The sequence below is a fragment of the Plecotus auritus genome (assembly GCF_963455305.1).
Source record: "Plecotus auritus genome assembly, chromosome: 2".
Classification (NCBI taxonomy): Eukaryota; Metazoa; Chordata; class Mammalia; order Chiroptera; family Vespertilionidae; genus Plecotus; species Plecotus auritus.
This window is the reverse complement of record NC_137771.1, coordinates 194,303,133-194,328,062: the sequence shown is the minus strand read 5'-3', so window position 1 is coordinate 194,328,062 and position 24,930 is coordinate 194,303,133. Positions and strand designations below refer to the sequence as shown.

The 24,930-nt window shown below is 39.3% G+C and overlaps 1 protein-coding gene and 1 pseudogene across 12 annotated transcripts in view; both read left to right on the top strand.

Annotated features, from left to right (window-relative positions):
* Nucleotides 1-24,930, top strand: part of NLGN1 (neuroligin 1) — an 872,049-nt gene that overhangs the window by 278,118 nt on the left and 569,001 nt on the right. The gene's annotated exons all lie outside the window — the stretch shown is intronic.
* On the top strand, nt 13,254-13,871 carry LOC308242642 (glycolipid transfer protein-like; annotated as a pseudogene). Its single transcript has one exon. The product of its transcript is annotated as a glycolipid transfer protein-like (transcript).

Sequence of the window (24,930 nt, the reverse complement as noted above, 5' to 3'; positions counted from 1 at the left end):
ACAAAGATAATGGAAATATAGTTGCTATTCAACATTATTAGATAATAATGTCTTTGGAGCTATTAACATTAAGATTCAGATTACAGCATTACATTGGTTATAATGATTGGTTATAACGATATCTTTTGAAAACATTTGTGTTTTTCATGTTATATTGACAGCTCAGCTGAGACTGTCTTAGAAGTGGAAATGCAAGAGTTGATAACTCTAAGTATATAAACTTTCATTCACTCATTTATAAAATCTTTGTTAAGAACTTTGAAAGAGTGGCATTTAAGAAAATGGGCTCTGTATACTGTACATCTGAAACTAATATCAAATAATATTAAATGTAAACTAGAATTGAAAAATAAAATTAAAAAAAAACAAAGAAAGAAAATGGGCTCTGGGGTCATATTACTTAGTATTCAGGATTTATTTCCATCTCTGAGAGCTACAACCCTAGAACACCATAGGATTGCACCCCTTTGGAGCTCATCAGAGCCCCTTCAGGTTTATCATTTCTTGATTTTTCTGGTCTGAAAAAAAAAAAGGCCAATGATAGTGTCTATAAAATAGTCATGAGATTATTTGGACTAATACAGGTAAAGGGCTTAGAATTGTGCTTGACATCATGTTTGCATGTCATAATTATAACTCTTACTAGAGGCCCAGTGCACGAAATTCATGAATGGGTAGGGTCTGTAGGCCTGGCCGGTGATCAGCACCAATTGGGGCCTTCTGGCTGCCAGCTGGGTCCTTCCTTCATTCTGCACTGCCCACCTGGTCGTCAGCGCATGTCATAGTGAGCAGTTGAACTCCTGGTCTCCTGGTTGAACTCCTGAGGATACACTGCATATTGGCCTTTTACATATATAGATTATATTATGTTCATACTTAGGCTCATAGAGGTGGTAAGAAAGATGCTGTTCTTGGTCTCCAGCAGATGGCAAGTCAATTGGAGGAGACTAAAGAGTAAACAGGTTCTTACAGTACAGTATGATACTTGTTTTGCAGTGGGTAGTAGTAGTGATAGGTCCCTGTTAGACAAAGAGTAATGAACCCATTCATTTCCGGGAATGATGGATGTCCTTCTGGAGAAAAAGATCTGTGAACTGGATCCTGAGAAAAATGATATTTAAGCTGAGAAGAAACGGAAGATTATCAAAAGTTGAGGGAACTGCATGTACTCAGAATACTTTTGGGAAAGTTCAAATAGTCTAGTATTGATGGAGAAAAATGTGGGAGTAGGCTGAGGGGAGTGGAACAATTTGGTAGAAAATGAGGAGGAAGGTGAGTAGGGGTAAGATAGAAGGATTTTTGTCCTGAGTGTTAGGAAGGTTAGACTGCTAGAGATTACTTAGAGTATTCACATGATGAGACTTAAAGCTTTAAAAAATTACTCTTTTCTTCCTTTTGGTATAACAGAGTGAACAGATGAAAGAAAGCCATTTTCTGGAAAGGCAACCACTTTGGAGGCCCTGCCTAAAATTCAGCCAGGAGTTCACAGTAGTCCCATCACTCTCAAAGGCCATGGCAACAGAGGTAGAAAGAAGTGGATGGATTCTATTCAGGAGGAATCAAGAGGACTTGATGTTGCCTCACATCTTAAAATGATTATTTCATACCCATTTTAACTTGACTTCCTGAGTATAAACCTGGACACTGTGACGTATTTTTCCCTAATAAGAACTTATGCTACTCATGTTTGATAATCTTGATGTAAGCATTGTTCCTATCCAGTTCCAGAATTATCAAAAAGAATATTTCTACTTGAAATTTGTTGTTAAGTCCATGGTTCCAAAATTAAGAGAATAAACAAAAACATGCCTCTTCTTTTTTTCCTTGTTCCTTAAGTGGAATAATATATGCAATGAATTGTTTTCTTAGTGACTCATCTCACTTATTAAAGAGCTTTATCATGTAAGGGTCTTGTTTAGCCCTATTTCAGAATAAAGGCAGCAGAAAGGGACTAGGTGAGCTATTCCTCTGTGTCAGGAAAAAAGTTTTTCTTTTAATACAAATTTGACTTCAGTTTTCTCTGCATTTTCTGCCCATTGAACAGAAAGAGAAATTCAATTATACTTCCTGGTATTACATTGCTGAGAAAAAATTAAATTGCTTACATAGAAACTTTATTAGTTAAGAATATATAAATTATTCAACATATTGCTTTGGTTGGTAGTTTAAATGAAAAACAAATTTCTTGTTCTGTTTACAATTTTATGTCACATATTTGAAAAACAAGGTTTCAGATTTATTTTTAAAAATTTAGTCATTTATTTAGATTTTGATGAATATTTTTCAACTTTTGCTGAACAAAAAAAAACAAATAACACATTTAAATAAAAGAGTAGTAAGTTGTTTTTAAAAAGTATTTGGATGATTTTAATAGTGTCTAATAGGCATATTTGCAATAGCCAAAGATATTTATAAAACAATTCTATCATTAATATAAAAAGCTTTGAGTTATTTCACAAAACAAATTGAGTGAGCTGACAACTTTATTGGTTTTCTGTCAAAATTGGCTATAAATAAGAGCTGGTCGAGACAATAAGGGATTTAAAGAAATTAATCTTTATAGACATTTCTAATTTCTGAATTTAACTAGAACATTTTTCATTTTCTGGAAATATTGGTCACAAATTCATTTTACCTACATACATGAGTGCTTGTCAATAGGTTGATTTTTTTATTTATGTGTTATATATACCATATATACATAATGTCAGCATTTCAATTTGAAGCACCATCCTATATAATAAAAACATAATATGCTAAGTGTCTGGTCGTCCAGTCATCTGTTCAACCAATCAAAGCGTATTATGTTAATGATATGCTAAGGCCGCTCAACCGTTCGCTGTGACGTGCACTGACCACTAGGGGGCAGGCATTCTGACCAGTAGGGTTAGCTTGCTGCTGGGGTTCAGCCGATCTGGTCTGAGCTAGACAGGCCGGACATGCACTGGAGCCCTCCCATGGCCCCTCCCTGACCTTAATCGTACACCGGTGGGGTCCCTCAGCCTGGCCTATGCTTTCTCGCAATCCAGGACCCCTCAGGGGATGTTGAAGAGCCAGTTTCAGCCCAATCCCACAGGCCAGGCCAAGGGCCTCCACTGGTGTACGAATTTGTGCACCAGGCCTCTAATATATATATATTATCTGGAAGAAAATGGCTATTAAAACTTCAATTCCTCTCTTATAGCAGCCTTAGTGCTGTTAATATATAGCAAGTAAGAGGCAGCAGTGCCTTTGCCTCCAGAATGCCCTAGGATCATACCCCTTTGGAGCTCATCAGAGCCCATTCAGGTTTATCCCAAGGGATCACTTGACTCCCTGCCTGATACTCCTAGGGCAGCTGAATGCACAGCTTCAACAAGACACCCAACTGCTGCTGGCTTGAGAAAAGTGCTATTTTAATGATGATTGTAATGAGCTTTACTGTTGCTGGGAGCCAAATGTATCCTTAAATCCAAGTGAGAACGCTGCAATCAGGGTGAATTGAAGTACAATGTAGCTTAGATTATTATTTGATAAGTTGCCCTTTTAATTAGGATTTTTCCATTCTTCTGTACTCATTTATTGCCTACTGTCCAAGGTGAATGATTTTCATGTAGCTTTATGAAGATATCATAGCAACACATTGAATGCACGGAAAGTAGGGGACTGCCTCGGACTGTCTATTCTGACACATTAATCAATGAAACTATGCCTTTATCCCAGCACCTGAATTCATTTCTACTATTTGATTTTGCCTACAGCAATCATTACAAGTTACATTTAAGTGACTCCAGCTTTAGTATATGGCTTTTAACTGCTTCTAAGTTCATCCTTTTACTGCAGTTTCATAAGAAGTTCATTAAAGAAACATCTAAAAAGAGAAATTTCAGTCACACAATTCGGTATGATGATGCAATCCTTAGATTTAGTGGCCTTGGAGAGTGAACTTTGCTCTTTAATAGAATTTTATATAATCTGGTCTACAGTAAAATTGTAATTATTATTTTGCCTTCTGCCGGACTTGAAAATGTTATGAAAAAGAATAAAGATCAATAGTTTTTATTTTTTGAGATAGTATGGTATTTTAAAGGAAGTTCATTGACTTAATAGTTTCTCATTTCCATTTTTACAACAACAACAACAACAACAAAAAATGTATATAAAGCCAGACTGTATGGGTAGGACATGAGAGGTAGGAAACCAGAGGTCTTGGTTGCAGCTTGCTGTAACAGCTTTTGACCAGTGGCTTCCTAACTCTTTAGACTATGATCCATAGTATGTAACCTATTTTACATGGTGACACAGTATACACAATGTATGTTAAAAACAGGGAAAAAATGTTTTACAGAATAATGCTCTTCATACAAACAATGGACTCTATTTTCCATTCTTTACTATTTCATGAAAAAGATATGCTGGTCATAAATAATTAAGTTGATTTCACAATCCATGAATGGGTCTCAGTTTGTAAAACACTGCTTTAGACTGCATGATACATAAATTCCTAAAAGTTCTCAACCTATATAATTATTTAGTACATTAAAAAGAAACAAACAGCCCTGACCGGTTTGGCTCAGGGGATTGAGCGTCGGCCTGCGGACTGAAGGGTCCCAGGTTCGATTCTGGTCAAGGGCATGTACCTTGGTTGCGGGCACATCCCCAGTAGGGAGTGTGCAGGAGGCAGCTGATCGATGTTTCTCTCTCATCGATGTTTCTAGCTCTCTATCCCTCTCCCTTCCTCTCTGTAAAAAATCAATAAAATATATATTTTTTAAAAAAAAGTTCTCAACTGTAGAAATCAATGACTCTGGCTAGAAGTTGCATGTAGATATGATCCTTGCATGCCAGATTTAAGTCAATGACGATCCTGAGTAATAGATTCATTGCCTGCTTATATGATCCCACTCAGTTATAATTCCATAATGCAAAATTGTTTCTAAAATAGGAGGTAAGATGTAAAATAATTAAGTAAAAATTTTAATAAGCACCAAAATACGCTGAGAAGTATACTTGAAACTTTTAAAATTAAATTAGTTGCAATAGCAATACTTAATCAGATCATATAGGTTTTAAGTGTATATTTCTATGATAAATCATCTGCATATTGCATTCTGTGCCTATCACCCAAAGTCAAATCATCTTCATCTTATATTTGACCCCCTTTACCCTTACTACCCCTTCTTTTTCTCTGGTAACCACTATACTATTGTCTGTGTCTAGGAGTCTCAGTTTTATATCCCACATATGAGTGAAATCATAAAGCTATTAGCTGTTATATCCCACATATGGGTGAAATCATATGATTCTAAGTTGTTTTGCTTAGCATAATATTCTTAAGGTCCATTTATGTTGTGGCAAATAGCAGTATTTCATATTTTCTTATGGCTGAGCAGTATTCCATAGTATGTATGTACTTCATCTGCTTTATCCATCATTCTCTATTGAAGGACACTGATTATCTCCATGTCTTGGCCACCATGAATAATGAACATAGGGGTATATATATCTTTGCAAATAAACGTTTTCAAGTTTTTTGGGTAGGTACCCAATAGAGGGTTACATGGTAACTCTATTCTTAATTTGTTGAGGAACCATTATGTAGTTTTCCATAGTGTCTGTACCAGTTTATATTCCCACCAGTAGTGAATGAGGGTTCCTTTTCTTGACATCCTCTCCAACACTTGTTATTACCTGTCTTATTAATAATAGCCATTATAACAGGTGTGAGGTGGTATCTCATTGCAGTTTTAATTTGTATTTTCCTAATAGCTAGTGGAGTTGAGCATCTTTTCATGTATCATTTGTATGTATTCTTGGGAGACGTGTTTGTTCAGATCCTCTACCTATTTTTTAATTGATTTATTTGGTCTTGAGTTGTATGAACTCTATATATTTTGGATATGAACTCCTTGTCGGAGCTGTATGCAAATATCATCCCCCATTGGTTTGGTTGCCTTTCTGTTTTGTTGATTGCTTCTTTTGCTCTGCAGAAGCGTTTTAGTTTGATATAGTCCCATTCATTTATTGTTACCTTTGCTTCCCTTGCCTTTGGAGTCAAATTCATAAAATGTCCTGTTCGGCAAAGATCCATAAGTCTTGTACTTATGTTTTCTTCTATGTAATTTATCACTTCAGATCTTATATTTAGGTCTTTGATCCACTTTTAATTAATTTTTGTACATGGGGAAAACTGTAATCTATATTCATCCTTTTGCATGTAGCTTTCCAATTTCCCCAGCACCATTTATTAAGGAGGCTTTCTTTTCTCGAATGTGTGTTTTTGGCTCTTTTGTTAAATTTGCCCATATACATGTGGTTCTGAGAAATGGTACAGTCTAGAGATAGAGAATTGACCTAAAATGACTCCATCCTAGTATAGATACTTTTTAATACTATGAAACAAGATAACATCACCTAGGGCTGTTTTTCTCAATGTTTTTGGCCACTATCCACACTTAAAATAATATTTTACATCACAAATATACACAACCTACACACTGGAAAGGATGTACTACTTCATGTAATTTTATCTTACTACATTTTTTTTTGTCTCTGCTTTTCTTTTTGTTGTTGTTCAAAAACCCGAAGTTTCTACACGTTCCTCAGATTGAAAAATACTGGTCTAGAATAGGAAAGAAAGTGCCAAGGACTGAAGCTTGAAGTTCTCCAAAGTTTAGAAGTCTAATTACTGTAATACATACAAAGGTCTTCAACAATGCATAGCTAAAAAATGTTAGTTTCTATTATTAAAAGTAGACTCCCTCCCCCAAATACTCCTTAATTTATTTGATCAGTTTAAGGGTTAAAGGCCTCAATATACAGACAATAAATAGGTACTGTGTTAGTTTCCTATGGCTCATAGTTAATCCTGTGAAATTCAGCAACATAAAACAACAGGCATTCCCGATGTCAGGTTCAATGCTGTAGAAGTCTGGGTTCAGATGAGCTAAGCTCTCTTTTTCAGGATTCCATTGGGTTACAGTCCAGGTGTTAGATGGAAATGTAGGTTCCACTGGGGAAAGATCCAACTTGGAGCTCCTCTGATTATGGGCAGCATTCAGTTGTGAGACTGAGGTCCCCACTTATTTGCTGGCTTTTGGATAAGGATCATTTTCATTTCCTAGAAGCTGCCTCCCATTCCTTGCCATGTGACCTTATCCACAGACAGTTTAGAGTATGCCCTTTAATTTCTTCAAGTACAGCAGGAGAATCTTTTATCCTCCAGTCTGCTAAGATGGAGTCTTATATAATACTAGAGGCCCGGTGCACGAATTTGTCCCTTGGCCTGGCTGGTGATCAGGGCTGATAGGGGCCATCTCGCCCAGTCCCAATGAGGGTTATTGCGGCTGGCCTGGGGTAGGGACCATGGGAGGTTGGTTGGCCATAGGAGGTTGTCTGTAGGAGCGCACTGACCTCCAGGGGGCAGCTCCTGCGTTGAGTGTCTGCCCCCTGGTGGCCAGCCCACATCATAGCAAGTGATCGAACTCCTGGTCTCCTAGTCGAACTCCCAAGGGGACACTTTGCATATTAGCCATATATATATATGCATATATATATATATATATATGTAGATTCTGAGCTTCATTTGCAGTTTGGGAGGATACAGCAATGGTATAAATGGCTTGTGGCTTTCATCTTGCTCTATACCTTGTTCATAGCAAGCTCTCAAATATTTGTTCAATAAATAAAGAATGTTTTTCTCCATTTTGGTTCATAACTAATTTAGTTTACCTTGGGAGCTATAGATAGTTTTACCTTCCTTTACAAAGTATGTTTGATTTTTAAAGCAAACCACAAGTGTTGTACAGTTTGTACTAAAGGACTACTTTATTGCTTTTTTTATTACCTGAAAAATGCAACAAAAGTTTAAAATTAATAACAGTAAGTAACAGGGAATAGGGATAATAAAAGTTATGTTCTTTGCTTCAGAAGCAGCTCACTTTATATTTTCTTATTAAAAAAAAATAAGAAGATCAGAAGTTACTGGTGGTTTATCAGGGGAGAAAAAGAAGGTGAGAAAGAGAGGGAGAGAAAGACAAAGAAACTTTAAGCATAACTTTTCTACTCAGTATCTCTTAGTTGAAAACAGAATTAGGATTTGTTTGATTTTTAATATTTCATATTGATTTTTAGAGAGAGAAAGGGAAACAGAGAGAGAGAAAGGGAAACAGAGAGAGAGAAAGAGAAACAGCAATGTGAGAGAGAACATCAATTTGTTGCCTCCTGCACACAGCCTACGGGGGATCAAATCCAGAACCGGGTTATGCACCCTGATCAGGAATTGAATCTGCTACCTCCTGGTGTATAGTATGATGCTCCAAACAACCAAGCTGCAATGGTCAGGGCTGTTTGATTTTTTATGGTTCCTTAACTCCCAGGAAACACATATCTATGTCTGAAAAGAGAAAGCAACAGTGAAAACAGCAGGAGTGCTGATTAGGGCATAGAAAAATCTGAGTACCATAAGTGTATCATGGGATCATGTCAGTGGTCAAATGGCAAGCTTAAATGCCCATCCCCAGAAATCTTATGTATTGCACAGAGCTGACCTCCCAGGACAGACATATTTTTCTTTGCAGACCAATACCTTTTCCCCAAATATTAAAAAAAAAAAAATAGAAGAACTTTCATCAAACACATCTTGTAATACTACTCATTAAAATAATTAAATCCCACCTATATCTTCCATGTATGCTTGTGACTGATCTATTTAAATGCTAGAGTATTTTTCCCCTTTAGCATCCTAACCGATTTCCTAGAAATGATATTGACACAGTCCGGGCTTTCCTTTCACCATCTGCAGGATATTTCCAAATGAATATTCTTCTTTTAATTGAAATTCACTTTGGCAAAAGCTAATTTCTAACCTTTCATCTGAGAGATTTTGCCTGACTCACTTTCACTTCTTTGTCTCCACAAGAGCATCAATACTGTGCATGTGCTGTGGGGCCCAATCCACAACAAATATGTATTCAACATCTTTATCTTTCACTCAGATAATGCATTCTGGTACATTTACAAATCCTTTCAACTTTAGAATATTGGTTAAAAGTTCCTTTGGAGATGAAGGCAGAATATTTCTGGACATTTTTTGATGTGGCCGAGAAGGTATTTCTGTAATTACTTTCCCTTGCAATCAAGAAGTGAAGGCGGACATCAGACACAATAAACTCAGACTTCCTGGAGATGATATTTTTCCATTTAGTTGTAAAAGAAAGTATATTTGGGTGAGTCAGGTCAGATCATAAAAGTGTTTGCATCTGGTTTGTGGAGCTTAGATTCTACCTCAAAGAAATGGGGAACCATCACTGATGGTTTAGTGAATATGTGAAAAGGTGAATAAAAAGTTGAGAAATTAATCTCTAGTGGTTTATACCATGATTCAGAAGTCTTGAGGCAGGTATTGCTTTGACAGTGATTATATTCATGTTTGTGTGAGGTGTTAAGTTTTGGTAGAATTAGAAGAAAGAAAAATGGATATGAGAGATGTAGAGAAAAAAGGCTAAGACTTAGTGACAGGAGGTAAGTGACAGATTGATGAGATATGGCTAGTCTATGTAAAACCTAAAAAACACACAAACCAACAGAAATCTTTAGTAGAAAAATCTCTTAAAGTCTAATTTGGGAAATTAAAAAGGAATATTTTTGCGCTACAGTTCAAATTAGACATTGCATGAATGTACAAGAAGACAGTATATAAGAGTGGCTATCTCTTTTATACTCTATTGTTTTTTGACCTTTTTCTTATTTTACTTAAAGCTACGTGAACCTTAGAATTAGTTAAATATATGTAGTGGGTTAAATAGTGCCCATCCAAAATTTATGTCCACCAAAAACATCAAAATATGGTCTTATTTGAAAATAGGGTCTTTGTAGATGTATTTAGAAAAGATGAGTTAGGCTGCATTAGAGTGGGCCCTATATCCAGTGACTGGTGTCCTTGAAGGACAGAGATAACATGTGGGAAAGAATGCCATGTGAAGACAGACTTTGCAGTGAGGCAGCTACAAGTGAAGCAACACTATGTGTTGAGAGAGCCACCAGAAGCCAGGGAGAGGCAAGGGAGGATTCTTTGCTAGACCCTTCAAATTGAGCATGGCCCTGCAGCAGCTGAATTTCAGACCTTAGGTCTCCAGCACTAAATGCTCTTGAGTCAAGACATCAAGTCTGTGGTATTTGTTACAGACACTGTATTTAGAGCTTCATTCAAATGAGCTCACAGAAATCTATGTTAGAGGGAAAATTATAATATACTTTTTAGATAAGGAAACCCAGGCTTTGAAGGATGTTTGCCTGAGTACACCCTGGTAGTAATTATGGAGCAGGTTCATCAACCTATGAACCAGGAGATCACAGTTTGATTCCAGGTCAGGGCACAAGTGCAGGTTGCAGGCTCCATCCCCAGTAGGAGGCGTGCAGGAGGTGGTCGATCAATGATTCACTCTTATCATTGACTAGAGGCCCGGTGCACGAAATTGTGCACGAGTGTGGTCCCTAGGTCTGGCCGGAGATCGAAGTGTGAGTGTCTGGTGTGGAAGGGCAGGTCCCAGCTGACATCTGGGCCCTGGGCAGCACCTGGGCTCCTGGGCCTCCACACACCCTGTCTCTGCCTGAGTCACAGCGCCTGAGTCCTCACGGGGAGATGCGGTGAGCGCAGCCGAATGCCGTGGGCCAGGGCACAGCATGGCCTCTGGGATGCCCAGCAGCACCACATGGAAGCTAGGTGGGCAGCGCGCTCTCTCCTGACAAGCTTGGCAGACCAGCTCCGGCGTGAGCCCATGGTGAGTCGTGGCGTCCCGGGGGAGGGTAGCAGGGGGAGTGATAGTGAGCTTGGCGGGCACCCCGCATTCTCACCACACCTCCATCCCTGTCACTCCCACCCCAGGTAGCCGGAGAGAGGTTGCAGAGCATTGCCAACGCCCACCATGTTCTGCACTGCCCCCTGATGGTCAGCGCACATCATAGTGAGTGGTCAAACTCCCGGTCGAGGGGACAATTTGCATATTATGCTTAGGGGCCCAGTGCACAAATTTGTGCACCTTGAAAGGAACTGTGGGCCGCGAAGCTGCGGTGGGCACAGGGGCAGGTCTTGGCCCATCCTCCATGCCCCCGCTCGCCCCCTCCCTCCATGGCCCCTGATCCCCTGTCTGCTGGCAGCCCTGTTCCTGCTGTGGCCATTCCCACATGCTGACAGTGCTGGTCCTGCTCACACCCACTGGCGGTGCAGAGCAATCGGGGCTGGCGCCAGCAGCGGGTGCAAGCAGGGCCGGCACCATCAGCTGCTGCCCCGCTCACCCCTCAGGAGCAGGGTGAGGTGGAGAAATCCTCAGGGGCAATCAGGGCCAGCAGCTGCTGCTCGTACCCGCTGATGGCGCTGAGAAATTGGGACCAATGTCAGGCGCTGGCAGTGGGTGTGAGTGGTGCTGTTGCCGGCAGTGGGTGTGAGAGGCAGCTACCAGCCCTGATTGCCTCTCAGGAGCAGGGGGAGGTGGAAGAAGCCCTGAGGGGTGTTTGGGGCCAGCAGCTGCCACTTGCACCCACTGAGGGTGCTGAGTGATTGGGGCTTGGGCCAGGCTCCAGCAGTGGGTGTGAGTGGGGCCAGCACCGGCAACAGGTGCGAGTGCCGGGTGGGACCATGGCATGCAGGAGCAAAAAAGAGGCTCGCCCCAATGACAGCGACAGGCAACCCACCTTGGTCTGGTGCCCCCACTCACTTGCTCCACCATCCTGCTGCAGCAGATGCCTGCCATGTTCCGCGCATGCCCCCTGGTGGTCAGCACACATCATAGCAACCAGTTGTTCTGTTCAGTTGTTCTGCCATTTGGTCTTTTTGCATATTAAGGGTTTTTATATATAGATGTTTCTCTCTCTCTCTCCCTTCCTCTCTGAAATCAGTAAAAATATATTTATATATACATATAAAAAAAAAGGAGTGGGGTTCCAGACCCACCGAGCAAATTAAGTCTTTTCCTCTATCTATTTCTCAGAAACTCCTAGCAAATGCATCTTAAGCTTTAAGGGCCTCTGAAAAACATTTTTTGTTGTTGTTGACAATTAGATTCATCAGTGAGTCAAGAGTTCCTGCCTCAGACAAGACCTCTGACTCCTGCATTTAGACTTCTTGGGCCTTCTGTGGACCTCTGAGCTGGTGGGGCTTGCAAGAACTTCATTTTATTTCCACCTCTTTTAATTCTTTAAGCTTTGCATCTAAAGATTTTTATAACCTTTAAAATTTTATTTTGCCCATGACATAAACTGTGCGGGTGGTTTTAAATATACACACCCCATAAACTTGAAGTCACCGTGAAGCAATATGTAAAATATTTAAGCTTTTCTAATGATTTTCTTAATTTATCGTAATGCTTTTGATGGAATGCAAATCTGAGTTATTGTTGTTTATAGAAGATGCTCACTGGCAAGTGAACTTTTTTTTTTGAAGGAGAGGTATCACCAACAGTGAATAGAAAGCTCCAAAAATATTTTTATAGCCATGCTTGTTTATATTAAAGGTTGAATGCATTTTAAATTTTCAAAGTTGCTCACATTATAAGTTAATACACTGTTGAATTCATAAATTTGCCAATTTTCATATTATTATAAAAGCTTCATAACTTCTATTTTTCATTTACATGCCACTTTGTTTCAAATATTTCATTTATGGGACTTAGAATTTCTGAAAGGGCTGGGAAGCAGATTCTCCTACTCGGAATTGTGTTTAGTGCTGGAAAAACACATTGCTTCAAAATACAGTCAACAGTTATAGACTGAGCACCTGTTATTAGCAAGATGCTATTCTGGATATTAATAATATAACATTGAATAGGAGGGTAAAATATGTATATATGCTTATGTATGCATAGGAGATAACTTTATCAGTTCTATGTGAACTATCTATATATATCAAAAGCCAGTGTCTGTGACAACTGTGACGACCAAACGACCAATCACCAAGAGGTGCATTGAGCACCTCTTGGTCCATTCCCCCCACCCCCCCAGACCTCAGGCTCTGATTGATTAGGGGATGGCTAACAGAGGAACTGCGGTGAGTGGCTCAGCAGAGACTAGTGGGCAGGTGGAAGGCAGACCTCTTGGTCCCTCCTCCCGGCCCTCAGGCTCCAATGATTGGTAGCGGCGGTAGGGCGGAAATGGGGACTGGCGAATGGGCAGAACATGGTCCTGATGGCAGGCTAGGTGGTCAGTCCAGAGTAGGTTTGGAGTGTGCTGGGAAAGGAAGAGAAAGATCCAATTAGAAAACGGCATCACCACTCATCCGAATGGCTCTGCTGGCCAAGCACCTGCTGAAGGTGCTGCCCACAGATAAGCAGATCAAGACCGGGCCCTTCCTGGAGGCAGGGTCCCACCTGCCACCTTCTTTGATTGCCTTGGGTCCCCAGTGTTTATGCCCATCAAGGCAGACATAAGTGGTAACATCACGAAAATCAAAGCTATGTACAACACTGACCTGGCCAAGTTCAAGACCCTGCAGAACATCCTGGAGGTGGAGAAGGAAATGTATGGAGTAGAGTGACCCAAAGTGGGGGCCACGCTGGTGCTGATGTGGCTGAAAAGGGGCCTCTGCTTCACCTAGGTCTTCTTGCAGAGAATCTGTTCCAGGGAACTGGACAAGAGCCACCCCAACCTCATTGGTGTCAATGCCACCAAGGTCTACAAGATGGCACTCAAGAAGTACCATGGCTGGATCATACAGAAGATCTTCCAGGCAGCGCTGTATGCCATGCCCTACAAGTCCAACTTCCTGAAAGCGCTTTCCAAGGGCCAAAACATGATGGAGGAGGAGTGCCTGGAGAAGGTCCGCCTGTTCTTGTTCACCAACGACCACCACTGACATAATCTACGAGATGTACACCAAAATGAACGCAGAGCTCACCTAGAAGGTGTAGGCATGCCCAGTGGCTGGCACTCCCAGGAACAGACAAGCCAGGATCACTGTGAGGCAAGCTGGCAGGCTGCCTTGGCCTGTGTCCCCCAGAGTGGCCCAGAGTCTGGCTGGGTTGCAGGGGACAGTGATGGTTTCTGAAAAATCATTTTTGGAGTCTATCCTAACAGAGCAATAAATGACCAACCTACTTCTGAATCACCTTTACTTTCATGGCGGCACAGACCGACTGCCTTCATTTCAGTGTGATAAAAATAACTTAATGTTGCTAATAAGTCAAGTCCTAGGGTTTTCTGGCCCCATCCCTCCATGTGGTGCATGTCCCTGGGGGAGCTCTGTCATACACCTCATTTTAAAAATGAGGATCTGGTGCAGTGATGTTTCGGGTTGTGTAAGGACGACGAGGAGTCTGATTTGAAATTATACAGGATTTTTTTTTTTTTTAAGCAGACTGCTGTGTGCTCTCCTGTGGTTGCACAGCCCAGTGTCACAGTACGTCAGTATAGACCCCGCTCTTTCCTACTGTCTTTTTCCAGACAGATTTTTTATAGTTGAAAACAACCAGCAAGCCTTTCATGACCTTGACCAAGGGGACTTTATTTTAAAGCTATTAGGTATGAGTAACTGACCACAGATGACTGAATTTGCATTCTTCTGCATAAGTATTTTCTCCAGGGATAGCCAACCCCACCTAAGAAACTACGTAACATGTGTGTTCTCTCAGAGGGGAGACCACAAGCCCTCCCAATGCTGAGACCCAAGGAAACACCTCGTTGCGTTAACTGGCACTGACAAGAGCTGTATTTTGAAAATGTTGGGGTGAATAGAGGGACCCCCAAAGAGTTCATGTGTGTTAAAAACCCAATGAGGAACAATTGGTGATTTTTATGCGAACATTAAATAATTCTTAATAAATAAATCTCTATTTGGAATCACACAAAAAAACCCAAACAAACAAAAAACAAAACAAAACAAAACAAAAAACCACCTTTGGAGATAGTGAAGGGCAGTTTGTCCAGACTGTTGAGAGCTCAGAATTAGAGTTTAATTGGGATAGAAATCCTGCTAATAGCACCTGATGCCTGAAATCTGAGCACTCTACTTATAGGTTTTCCAGTTCAAGTTTTTGGAGACTGCCTATTAAAACATTACTGGTTGGAAAGTGTTTGTATAGAAGCCCGTAAGTATTAAGTATTTGCTGTGTTTACCATGCTTAGCTCTCTGTAAGGAATATGAAATAATATTAAATGCCTCATGTTCTCAAGAAGCTTGAATTTTAACATAAAAAATAAAGAAGAGATATAAAAATAAAAAATTAAAAAAGAAGAAGCTTGAGTTTTACGGGCAAAATCAGGCAGGCAGGCAAGTGGTTAGGAGCCAGCAGTCCCAGATTGCGAGAGGGATGTCTGTGGGATCGGGCCTAAACTGGCAGTCGGACATCCCCCGAAGGGTCCCAGATTGCAAGAGAGTTCAGGCTGGTCTGAGGGACCCACCCCCTCCCATGCATGAATTTTGTGCACCGGGCCTCTAGTCTATATATATAAAAGGCTAAGTGACCAACCATACGTACATATGACCCTCTGAACGACTGGGTGGTACATATGGCACGCACTGGCAATTTAAAAATAAACATTGACTCGCGCATGCACGTTACACATAAAGCTCTCACTGGCGCTAATCGCATGCATGTGTTTCAATCTGTCATTATTGATCATGAATTTGGTTGACACTTCCATTACAGAGAAAGGGCAAATAGCAATATTACAATATTTCTGCTAATTAAATTCCTTTCAATGTGCACAAATCCATGCACTAGGCCACTAGATAGGATATAAATAAAACAGGACAAGAAATTTGTTTTATAAAGCACTTGGTAGATAATATCAATGACTTCAGATTTAAACTGTAATGTGACATACTTTGATTGTCTAACACAGCACTCACTGTTCCAAAAAAAATAAAATGTGAGCTAGAAATTTAAGCCACATATGTAATTTAAAATTTTCTAGCAACCATGTGAAAACATTGTAAAATAAAAAAATAGGTGAAGTAAATGTTAAAAGTAAATTTTATTTAACCCAGTATTTCCAAATATTATTATTACACTAAGTAACATCAAAATTATTAATGACATTTTTAAATTTGTATGGTGTGTGTGTATTAAGCATTGAAATTCGATGGGTATTTTACACATACAATATATCTCATTTGGACTAACTACATATCATGTATTCAATAGCCACATGTGACTAATGGCCATTTATCAGACAGCACCTGTCTAATACCTTGATTTTTTCCCTTGCCTTCTCCTTTTAAAATGGAGGCATTGGCTTACTCATATCTTTCTTACTTTTTCTTTGCTCAACATTCTGCAAGTGGAAAAGATGGGAGAAACCAAATATTTATACTCAATTGTTTCTCAAATATTTATACTCAATTGTTTCTCAAATATTTCAATATAAAAACAAAATACATGATTTATTTGATGGATTTTTAAAAATATAAAGGTAGCCTAGCCAGTGTTGCTCAATGGTTGAGCATAGACCTATGAACAGAGATCATGTTCCATTCATGGTCAGGGAATATGCCCAGGTTGCAGGCTCTATCCCCAGTAGGGGGTATGCAGGAGGCAGCCAATCAATGACACTCTCTCATCATTGATGTTTCTATCTCTCTCTCCCAATCCCTTCTTCACTGAAATAAATTAAAAAATACACACACACACACACACACACACACATCGTGTTTCCCTGAAAATAAGACAGTGTCTTATATTAATGTTTGCCCCCAAAGACATGCTAGGTCTTATTTTCAGAAGATGTCTTATTTTTCCATGAAGAAGAATACAGTACACATTTATTGTTAAATGAAAATAAAGGAAATTTATTACCTGTATACGGTATGGTAGTACGGTAGTTGTCAACACAAACCAGACAAACTGTGAATCCTACAGTATCAAGAATGTACTCATTTATTCAATGACAATCATGTCATCATCTTCTGGAACATCATCATAACAATCCAATTCCTGAATTTCCTGGTGAATTTCTTGTGACTCCATTTCTTTCAGAATCAGTGGACCAAATCTCTCATGTTTAGCAATAGCACTGTCTTTAAATGAGTACTTCTTGTCAAGGTAGCCTGCTCGCAGTGCATTTGCAATGCAACTGTCAGTGATTTTCTCCCATGAATTCTTCACCCAAGTCACAACTTCTTGCAGTTTAGGTTTCACAAAGTTTCCACACTGATTTCTCTCCATTCTATTTTCAATGTAGTCATTAATTTCCATGTGCAAATTGTCTTTGAATGGCTTGTTTATTGCAATATCAAGAGTCTGGAGATAGGCCGTCATTCCTGCGGGAATCATTATCTGATCTATTTTTCTTTCGTGAAGAAATGTCTTCATGTCTTTAGCGCGGTGAGTGCTGGCTGCATCCCAGACTAGCAGACCTCTTTGGCTCCCTCGCATAACAAGCGGCAGCATTAAATTGACCCACTTCCTTATAACTGCTTGTGTGGCCCAGGCTTTTTCAGTTTCAAGAATAAAACGCCCAAAACACGTTCAATCTTTTCCTTCTTACCCTTAGAAATGATTAAAGGTGTGATTTTAGTGCCATCCAGACGAATTGCCAAAATACAGGAAACACGTGCACTTTTGTAAGCAGTGGAGGGAATGTATGCCAAGGAGGCACCCCGCTGTTCAATTGTTGTTTGAGATGATTGGCCCATAAACACTGCAGTTTCATCCATAGCAATCATGTTGGAAAGATTGTATTTAGAGAAGTCAGCATCATCAATAAAGGACTTGAATGCAAGTGCTCGCTTAATAACTTGAGTATCTTCCAACCTAAACAATGTTGTAGATCTTCTTAAAGACAGTTCACTTCGCTGAAGGAAATTATCCAGCCAGTGTTGTGATGGTTTGAAGTCTTCGGGGGCTATGTCAAACTGTGGTGCCATTGCAAGGGCAAATTCTTGAATCTGAGCCCTATTCACAACCAAAGCCTTTGCTCTCCTGTCAACAACCCATTCACAGATCAGGTCTTCCAGCTCGGAAAATAATGGTTGCCGACCTGATCCACACTTGCGCTTTTTAGCATTTCCCTTGTCCACTTGTTCAATGAGGTTACCATACTCTGCTCGTCATTTTCGGATACTCAACATCTTCTCTTTGCAGAAAGCAGTAAGATTTTGGCCCCAAGAGTCTTCCATGATTCCTTTCTTGTACTCCACGGAGTAGCTTTTTGTTTTTGTGCTCATTTCTAGGGGTAAAAAAAAAAGGAATTGGGGTATCAAGGTGGGGGGAGGGGGAACACTCAAAATGACACAGGGGGGATCAGAGGGGGGAATCAAAATGGCACAGGAGAATCAGAGGGGGGATTACCATTTTAGTAACCCCTTTTGATCCTCCTATGTCATTTTGATTGCCTCCTCTGATCCTCCTGTGTCATTTTAAGTGATCCCCCTCCCCCCACCCCTGTGCCACTGAACACCTTCACCAGACATCCCCCCTTACCCCTTTATCAGACATTTACCCCCTGGGGCCTGCCTGGGGACTGTCACTGGGCTTGCTGGGGCCTGGATCTGGGCTGGAGCAGGGTCTGCCACTGACTGAGAACCTTCAGTCATCATGAAGGCGGCCGCGAGCATCAGGTAGTGTCACCAGAGACAGACCAGCACTCACCACCTTCGCCGCGTCCCGTCCGCTCTAATCCTCCTGTTCTTCTACACGCATCTGCGATAATCTCCTCCTCTCTCCCGCCCCGTGCTCACCGCTCACTCTGACCTCCGCTCCGCCTCCATACAGCAGTGACTTCAGGACTCCGCATAACGTCACTGGTTGCTAGACGCTATTCGGGGCGGCCCTAGCGACCAGTTTATGGTAAATTAATTTTCATTCTGAGACAGAGCCTGGGGGCCTTATTTTCGGGGGATGCCTTATATTTCACTCAGAAGGAAACCTGTAATAGGTCTTATTTTCGAAGGATGTATTATTTGTGGGGAAACACGGTATATATATATATATATATATATATATATATATATATATATATATATATGTTTATAGCTTACTTTACACTAATATCAAATTTGGGTATGAAGAGTAGATAATAAAATCTGTAATATATTATCTTTGAAAATAACCAAACAATTGTGTTTTAAATTTAAGAATTTTAACATATCATAGCTTCTTAGAAGCCTTTTCCAAACATGTATACATTTGGAAAAGCCTTCTAAGAAGCTGTGATAGCTACCTTGAGAGATCCTTGGCCAGTAAGTTCTTTCTTTTGGAGCAACTCTGCAGAGTAATTTTACCATATAACCTGTGACTGTTTCCATTTCAGTATTTACCACATTGAGTTTCAGAAGACAATTTACAATAGCTAAGATTTGGAAACAGCCCAAGTGCCCATTAGCAGATGAGTGGATTAAAAAACTGTGGTACATCTACACAATGAAATACTATGCTGCTGTGAAAAGGAAGGCACTTCTACCATTTGCTACAGCATGGATAGACATGGAGAGCATTATGCTAAGCGAAATAAGTCAGTCAGAGTAAGATAAATATCACATGATCTCACTCATTTGTGGATTATAATGAACAACATAAACTGATGAACCAAAACAGATCCTGAGACAGAGAGACATTATTCAGATGCTCAAACCTCAGAGGGAAGGTAGAGGAGGGTGGGGGTATGGGGGAGAGATCAACTAAAGGACTTGTATGCATGCATATAAGCATAACCAATGGACGCAAACACAGGTGGTTGAGGGCATGAATGGAAGTGGGGTGGAGGGGCAATAGGAGGATAAGGACACATGTAATACCTTAATAAAGAAAAAAAATAGGACACAAAAAAAAGAAGACAATGATGATTTCTCTTTTTCTCTGTAAGGATTCAGTGATGTTTTATGCATTATTTCAATTGTGTTAATATTAGACAGCTTTAAGGAGAAATGGGTTTATTTTTTCAATTCTTAGTTTCATTTTATTCTTGAGTAGAAGCCCGGTGCATGAAATTTGTGCACAGGGTGGGGGAGTATCCCTCAGCCCAGCCTGCACCCTCTCCAATCTGGGACCCTTCGAGGGATGTCCGACTGCTGGCTCCCAACTGCTCGCCTGCCTGCCATCCTGGTTGCCCCTAACTACTTCTGCCTGCCAGCCAGATCACCCCCTAACCACTCCCTGCCAGCCTGATTGATGCCTAACTGCTCCCCTGCCAGCCTGTTTGCCCCTAACTGCCCTCCCCTGCAGGCTTGATCACCCACAACTGCCCTCCCCTGCAGGCCTGGTCCCTCCCAACTGCCCTCCCTTGCTGGCCTGATCACCCACAACTGCCCTCCCTTGTAGGCCTGGGTCCCCCCAAACTGCCCTTCCCTGCTGGCCTGGTCCCTCCCAACTGCCCTCTCCTGCTGGCCTGATCGCTCACAACTGCCCTCCCTTGCAGGCCTGGTCCCTCCCAACTGCCCTCCCCTGCTGGCCATCTTGTGGCAACCATCTTGTGTCCACATGGGGGCAGCCATCTTTGACCACATGGGGCAGCCATCTTGTGTGTTGTAGTGATGGTCAATTTGCATATTACTCTTTTATTAGATAGGATGAGTTTATAGTTCTGATGAGTTTTATACATTTGTTAATTAATTATGACAATGAAAGTTGGCAATGAATGATGGAGAATCAAAAGAAAAATAGAGTTACTTTCTAAGTTTGTTTCTAATACTTTAAAATCATTTAAATGTAGGCTGGACTATGTTTGATATAACATTTTTACTTCTAAGATGCACAAGAGGAATAAAAGAATTCATGGACTTTGTATTCTGGATCCTATTAGAATTATGCATTTTTCACTGTGAGATGTGAGCAATAATATCTCCACTTATTTTGAGAAGATTAAAAGAAGTAAATATGTTATATATAGCATTGTGTAAGTATTATAGCAGGCTCTTAGTAAAAGTTAGCTACCCTTTCTCTCTTACTTTTATTATGGCTTATTTTTCTGTTAAAAAAAATCAAGTTCTTCAATCTGAAAAACAGCAGATGAAAAAAAATTTCCTACTTAAGGAAATTAATAGAAGAACAACATAAACTTGTTTTAAAAAATACATCAAGAACAAAATATTGCTTCTATAATTTATGTGAGCATATCAATATGAACATTACATGTATTTAGATTTTGGCCTCATGACATTACTTGAAGTAATCAAAAAGTGAAAAATAATTTTTTAAAATGAACATGCTGCTCTTTGCCAAGACTCATCAAAAGATAAAATCACGGAGCAATTAGCTTAATAAAAATCATAAAGAATAATCATTATAGTTTTAGAATAGCTGGTATATATTTTTATTAAAAGAAGTATAGACTAAATTTATGTTTACATTTATTCTTATAGACACCTTCAATTTATCAGTGCTTGGGATAGTATTTTACGCTAGTTAAGGTAGCATATTTTCTATAATTTAAATTGCTTAATCCACTTCTCTAGGACCCTAAAAGCCCCAGTAGGACATCTTAGCTTAACTAGATGTTTTCCATCTTTTAATTACTATGACTAATTTTTTACAGCTCAGTCACAAATCCTTGAGAATAATAAATATGGTGACACAATCTTAATTATAACGGTGCCAATAGTACCACTCTAATACAGTGTGAGGCTTACATTGAGAAGGAATTTGCCCGGAATTGAAGCTCCTCTGATTGCTTTCCACATCACGTTTTAAACAAACACTGTGGTGCTTTAGCCATTACTTGGTTGCCTAGGATACACAGTTAATGTAGCCCTAAGATGCTGCTACCAGTTAGGCTTTGAGGCCATGCCTGGAAGTGCTGCTTTTTAACAAATTAGAAAAAATTTAACAGAGACACTCTGGGGAGGTGCATTTTGATTGATGAAGTAACCAACTGTATTTTTTGAGTAGTTATGTGAAAACAATTATTTTTATTTTACTTTAGTTTTCTGTGAAATGAAAGAGGCTAAAAGTTACCGTTTTTAAAAACAAATGCAAAATTGATTCCAGTGACCTAATTCTAAGACACATTTTCCAAGAATATAATATTCTGATTCTTGATGTACTGGAAAAGGCAACCAGCTAAATCAGAGGGAGTCATTTTTATAAGTTTCTTCATTTAATAGTGTCTTTTGTTGTTAGATTTTCATTTTGTCTGTGTAGTAAAAACATATCACAGTTTATTTGTATTAAGATGCTGAAAGGTCCATATATTATCATAAAAGTAGTTTTATGATAAAAATAATTAGCAAAGTAATGTTTGTAACCTAGTGACTAATGAGAGTAACACAAAAATATACACCAATTTTCAACATCATGTGTCTAGGTTATATCCATCATATTAACAAGTTATCTTTCAATTCCTGTAATAGTACACTTTAATATTTCACCAAAAGTTGGTTGTTCAGCACCTTGTTTTAAATATTAGCACAATTTTAGGTTGTCTGTTATTTTTAAATGAATAGATAGCCTGTCTTTGCCTCGGAAATATTGAATTGTCTTCTTGGCTGATTTGAAAGCAAATCAAATCAGAATAGTTGTTGAGTGAATAGGAAGATCCAGTGCTGAACCAGTAGGTGGTGCTTGAGTTATAAGTGCATTTAGAACAGAGATTTTAAAAAAAAATCTTGCACAATCTTTAGGAATGGTTGCTCTTGTTTTTATTTTGAAGGAGTCATTAGAGAGGAAATTCTTAATTAGGGTTTTGACTCTTCACTGGAACTGATGGTCTTAGCTCCTCTCCATTCTCTCCTTCCCTGCCCCCTTCCTCTAATCATTGTTTCCTGTTCACTGTGGCTTTCAGCAGGTGTACTGTCAGGGAGGACGGATGAAATCTTTTCTCCAAAGCAGAACACCTGGGTGGTAGGAATGGTAATACATTGTGTCTAAGTCAGGCGTACAGGGACGTGGTATCACCCGGGAGAGATTCAAGAAAGATCCTAACTTCACCTTGAAATCTTGGTGTTTGTTTATGCCTCCACTTTTCAAGTTCACCCTTCTGTGCTTGATCTCTCTTTTTGCCTGTGGTTGTTAGCATGTGGAGCTCTTCTCAATGACTTCACTTCTTAAGTTCTTAAAATACATGCAGTCTGAAAGATAACAAAGTTATGTCTTTTGGCATTTGTCACACTGAGGGATGGTGTTTATGTACTGAATTCCCCAGAAAAGAGTTGCCACTCAGCCAAATTTGACAGAAATAAAAAAAAATCATTGGGTTTGGATAGATTGTGTATTTATTTAGGTGTACTAACTAGTGAATGAACATAGAACCCAAGTAACAAAGAGTCCTATATGGCTGGTTGCCTAGTGTTACTTCTTTCCATGAGTATATCATGTGTATTTTACTATTACATTTAAAATATTAAATTGTAAATCTAAAAGATATTTTAGATGTCTACTCTTTCTCCAGAAATAATCAGAGAACAGTTCATATTGTATTTCTTAATGTCAGAGAATGTTAATGATTATTTTTATTAAACAATATTTTGTTTAGTAGTATTGATAATTTTAAGATCTTTGTATCTAATTTATTTGAACTAACAAATTTTCAGATGTTTTAGTTCAGGATGATAATTACCCTATATTTATAAAATAATAGATGTGCTGATTCTCCAATCATTGTGAAACACATTGATAATTAAATTATGAGAATAGCTAGTTCATTTTAGTAAGCAATCTGAATAAATCACCTCCCTCCCCTGTAAAAAAAAAAAAAAAAAAAAAAAAGAAAGAAAGAAAGAAAAAAGAAAGCCCCTTTTCTCCCTTTTTTCATCAGAAGGAATTTTTCCTGCCAGAGTTATTATCTTCAACCAATTATTGTAATGGTTTCCTGCTGAACTCTGATTTAAAATGGTGAGGACAATTGATATCAGCAATGGTGGAGGGAAGTGAAAAAAAAAACACAAAAACAGTGGAACTTTCCTTAGATTATGTACAGACCTTCTTATGTACAATTAACATGCCATCACATCCTTTTCTGACAATATTTATCAGTTATAAATCAGACCAGACAGATAAGAGTCTGAAAGGTCTCTGATGAAGGGAATGGATTTCACTTTGCCTGTGTGAGCTCCATTGGTTTGCATCGCATATTACTATTTCAGTTTTTATGTTTTTAATGATTATAAGGGAACATAACATTAAAAATATAAAGATGATTCATTTGAACTCCAACTGCTTTGAAAAAATTAAATAAATGAAAGCCAACACTCTAACACTCTTGAGTCCAGGGAGTGAATATTTTATTATTGTTTTTATACATGGGGGCTTATTTTCATGTCCTTTCTCTCTATGGCTCTTGCACATCAGAAGTGGTGAAACAAATTTCTCCTTTTCCAGTTCCTCAATGGCTACTTGAACTTATTGCAGAACTGCAGACAAGGGAGGTAAAATGCTAAGGAAGCCAATCCATCTTACGCCCTAGATGGCAGCAAATCAAGCTGAAAGGATTAGGAAAAAGGCCACTTATATCAGTTTATAAGAAGGACTAAAGGTTTTTTTTTTTACCAGTTCATAAATTACATTTCACTTTTCATTCTTCAGCAGCATAGAAAGCTTGTCAGCTAGCTGATTCCTTGCACACCAGGCCAACTCTTTTTGTCTCCAATCTGCATAGAGATCAGTTTTGAGAGGAGTAGAGTCCCTTTGGGGTTGAAATTTGCTTTTGCTATTTTTGTTATTCCTTTTACACAGGAGGCTGTATAATAATTTTCTGCTCTAGGGTCTTGAAATAACATTAAAGATTGACAATTCAGTTAGGCTTGTCACTCTTGGGGCCAAAGTTGACTCATACTGCGCATGGGATTGGTGACGTCCACATGATTTTTTAAAAATACCTTTTACATATAAATATTTTTTTCCAATTACAGGTGGCATTTCAAAATTCTTTCCCATATTGTGTGTCATTCAAACACATTATAAAAATATTCTTTATTTTTCTAGACCCATATCTCCCTTAGGGTGATTTTGGTCTTTGGAGTAGCTCTTAGAAACTTCTTCCCCAGGCAAACACAAGCAGATGGTAGCACAGAAAAGATAGAAGATTTCA